The sequence below is a fragment of the Pteropus medius genome, unplaced genomic scaffold (genome assembly GCF_902729225.1).
Source record: "Pteropus medius unplaced genomic scaffold, Ma_sr-lr_union100, whole genome shotgun sequence".
NCBI lineage: Eukaryota > Metazoa > Chordata > Mammalia > Chiroptera > Pteropodidae > Pteropus > Pteropus medius.
The window spans coordinates 7,450,152-7,454,441 of NW_024354503.1; the positions used below are offsets into that span (position 1 = coordinate 7,450,152).

A 4,290-nucleotide genomic window follows, 5' to 3' on the forward strand; every position below is an offset into this window, starting at 1 on the left:
GTATACTGTAAAATCACAGTGCCTGAAGGAAGCCAATGAGACAATCTAGTTCATTTCCTCCCATTGAACCTGAATCATATCACATGTGAAGCTTTTCTATCCTTAAAGCTACCATTATTCTGCTCATCGATAAAATGAGGCTAGTAAGATTTGTCTCATTAGAGTAGGATTAAATCAAAAGATGTAGATAAAAGACCTAATATGAGTATACTTATGAGGAAGTAAAAAAAAAAGGCATTTATTACTACTACTATTATTGATGAGCTGATAAAATAACCTCTTTTAAACTGTAAAAACATTTTCAATAAATTTTTTCTCATATTTTCTTAGACAACCTAGTTCATCCTGCTCCAATTCACACTCTACATCTAGCACTTAAAGGTAAAGTCTTCTAATTGATTCATTTCATGGTTCTTTTGCCAGCCTTCTGTCAGTTTCCAACCTTGTGAGCTACTTTAGGGTAGGAACCATGCTTTATGCCCAGTTCAGAGCATTGAACTGGGCACACAGTAAAGTGTGAATGTGAAAACATTTTTAATATGTTCTTTTATTCCTTTTTAAATTACATTTTTGAAAAAATAATACACATACATAGTTTATATCAAATATATATAACAAAATATAGTAATTTTCTGTCAAACTTCTTTAATTCCTTTCTCCAGAGGCAATCACTTTTGACTTTTTTACTTATTTTTTTATTATTTATTATTATTTATGCCTACAGCACCTGGTCTTCCTAGGTGGTCTCTCATCCAAGTACTTACCAGGCCCGACTCTGCTTAGCTTCCAAGATCAGATATCGGGCTTGTTCAGGGTGGCATGGCCGTAGACCAGGGACTGTGGCTCCACTGGGGCATGAACCCAGGACCTTCTGCGTGTAAAGCAGACGTGCTAAACGCTACACTATGGAACCATGTCCACTTTTGACTTTTTTAGAGATTCCTTTTCAGATGGGTCCATATTTCTCAATACTATTCATATACTCCTATATTTTGATTATTCAATTTTAAATGTTATCTATTGACTTTCTAATATGGTGCTTAGGATTTAGCTCTCCTCTACTTTCCTCTCCCATTTCCCACAGTAGAGATACATTAAAAGTTGTGTTCAGATGTAATTAATTGCTTACATTATTATGACTAAATAATATGTATAGCTGAGCATTTTAGGAATTTAATAAAATTACATTTCCTTTTGATTTTTCTTGACATTAATAATAGCCTTGGTTTTTCATTAAATTGATTTTACTTAAAGTTTTTGCTAATTTTCCACAATAGCCTTTCAGCACCATTTTTCCCAAGATCATTCTCTAGTAATCTGTTCCATGTATTTTTTTATGGAATGAAATCTGGAGACTTCCATTCATTTTCTATTTGAATTGACAGGATATTGTAAAGCACTTGTCCAGGAACTTTATTTCCCTGTCATGCAGAGAATTCCTTTATTTTTCTTTCTATTTGGGTGCCCTGTTTTCTTGATACCCTCTTTTCTTCTTTCTCATTTACTCCCTTGTTCTATTGGAGTACATCCTCTACTTATTTCCCAAGAAAGGGTGCATGGGAAATATAATATTTGAGAATTTGTATATCTGAAATATATTTTACCATAACACTGTTAGGCTGAGCATTGATTTCTACATTGAAAGTTTTCTTTTTTTCATAATTTTTAAAGTACTACTACACTCTCTTCTGGAGAAGAATGTTGCTGTTGAGATACCTCATTTTGGTTCCCCTTTTTTACAAGGCATACTTCTTCATTTTTTCTCTTTTAAGCTTATCTCTGTTATTCTGAAATTTTAGTAATAGGTCTTAGATGGATTTATTTATTTGTGTGTGTGTGTGTGTGTGTGTGTGTGACTTAGTGGGCACTTTTAATCTGGAAACTCATGTCTTTCAGTGCTGGTAATTTTTCTTAAATTGTTTTATTGACGATTCCTTAGCTACTGTTCGATCTGATTTCTCTTTTTCAAAATTTCTGTGTCTTAAATATTGTACCCCTTGGACTGTCTTCTTTTCTTATCATTCTCTTATTTCCCATATTTTCATACTCTAGTTTCTAGATGATTTCAGTGACATTATCTTTCATCATTACTATTGAATTTTTCATCTCTGCCATCATGCTTTTTATCATGGCTGTTTTTGTTTCCCAAATGTTCCTTTATATAATAAGAAAGTCTTGCAATGTTTTCTCTTACTGCTTTGAGAAAATTTCAACTTTCTTTTCCTTCTAAGATAGTGGCTGCTCCTTACATCTGTTATTCCTATATTCTCTAGAGTCCTTTTTACATTTTACCAGGTAATCCCTGGTTACTCCAATCCCCTGTTATACTTACTAATTCTTTATATTAAACTATCCCTGTTCAAATTACTGTGATTTGGTCCTGATTGCTACAGTCACTTTGAGCCTGTACTTCAAGCCCACAGGAGGCTTCCATGGAATAATAGCAGAGTATGTAGTGCTCTTCTCCATCTGCCCCTGGCCATCTATCTATTTATTTCCCTAGCTATTCTGACTACTTTGTACTCTGCTTCCCATCTCCAAATATTCATTCTTTTTTTTCAAGAGTACTAAATTATTTGTAGTTTTCAGGATTCACAAAGCAGACTGATACTCCTGAGCCTTAAATGCATGTGATTTTCTCACTCTAGAAATAATAATTTATCTGCACAGTCATCTCTCAGCATTGCTCAATGCCCCATTTCTGAAAAGCCTTCCTTGACCCTTTATCTCCTGAAATTAGTTGTTTTTACCTCTTGATTCCTTAGAGCAAAAGCGATTCACAGGTCTGTCTCCTGAATTCATGGTGAACTCTTTATCTTTCTTTCTCTTACCGGACTAGTACATTGCCCTTTTGTCACACATTAAGAACTCAATAACCTTTGTGAAATGAATGAATGTGTTTAATTTTTCAGGGATCTAATTTACCATTTATGCCATAGAGAACTTAACAATGAATATAAAGCAAAGTCAAGGTGAGATTTTAGGAGAGAGAAAAATGTTAAAAGGTAGGATAATGATCCCTTGATGTATAGCCTTATTTCCACCCTTGTCTTCACCACTACACCTGCATGACTCTGCTATTTCAATGCAACTTCCAGGATAGCTTCAACTTGGAGTTCTTCACAACTCATAAGATTGGGGCAAAGTGACACTTCTAATTTAGATAAAACAAATTGTCAGTATATTACAGTATTCTGGTGGACATTTACATTTATAGTTCAATAGATATAACAGATTCTGCAGTTCTTAAAAAAAATTCAGAAATTAGCATGTCATAGATTGTTTAAATTTACTAATTTAAAATTTTATATTACTGAATTGGGGTTTACTTGGGCTGGAATTTTACCTAGATGTGAAGACTGCTACACTAGGCTACTATGACTACAAACCACTTGATTCTGATGAAAGTAAGATATTTGCCATAATAATGACAGAAAAAAAAATCAACTCCAGCTATCAAGCAAATTTTCCAGATACTGTCTCAGTGATCTTTGAAATACAAATATTTAAATATGTGTTAATTATATTTCTATTTTGTTCAAACATCATGCAAGTTTGTAGAAATTCAGGGTTAAATAAATCTTAGAGTATACAAGTTGTCTCTGGAATGCCTCACTAAATGTAGTGATGTGCTTATTAGACACACAAAATGTTCCTAATGCTTGCGTTTGACTAGTGTCTGTACAGGTTTAAAAAAATGACATTTAAAAAAAATCTGTGATAGGCAAGAATTATTATCTTTATTTTCCAGTAGAAAGATAACTGAGCAGTGGAGGGGTTATCTATCAAAGGTCACACAGTATGTTGGAAAATAGGACTTTAATCAAGGGCTCTCTCTGTCCACTATTCTGGGATAAATACATAACTTTGACAGAGTAAACTATAAAAAGAAGATCAACATTGTAATTAACCAGTCAGTTCTTTCTTACATAGAGATTCATGCAAGGCTGGACCACCAAATAAAAAAAAAGTCATTGAACACTAACTACCAGATATGTTTAGAGGTCACTACCAGACTTTTCTAAGTGACCTCTAAACATATCAATTCAAAGAAACATTCTGTTAATGACTTTAGATAATTGCTTACATAGCTATTTTGGATAAATTCCCTCTTAAAGATTTTTTTTAATCAATGGAAAATTGCAGGTTAAGTAGATGGTGTGCTGTGGTGAAGGATCTGGGCAAAAGAGAAGTAAATCTATTCATTTATCGAGCAAATATTTATTATGGTCCTCCTGTGTTCTGTTCACTGAGATAGGCATATGTAGATAGAAATACAATTTCTTGTGG

At 33.4% G+C, this 4,290-nt stretch overlaps 1 pseudogene; it reads right to left on the reverse strand.

Moving 5' to 3' along the window:
• Positions 1-715: 715 nt before the first annotated feature.
• On the reverse strand, positions 716-831 carry LOC120596431 (uncharacterized; annotated as a pseudogene).
• Positions 832-4,290: the final 3,459 nt, after the last annotated feature.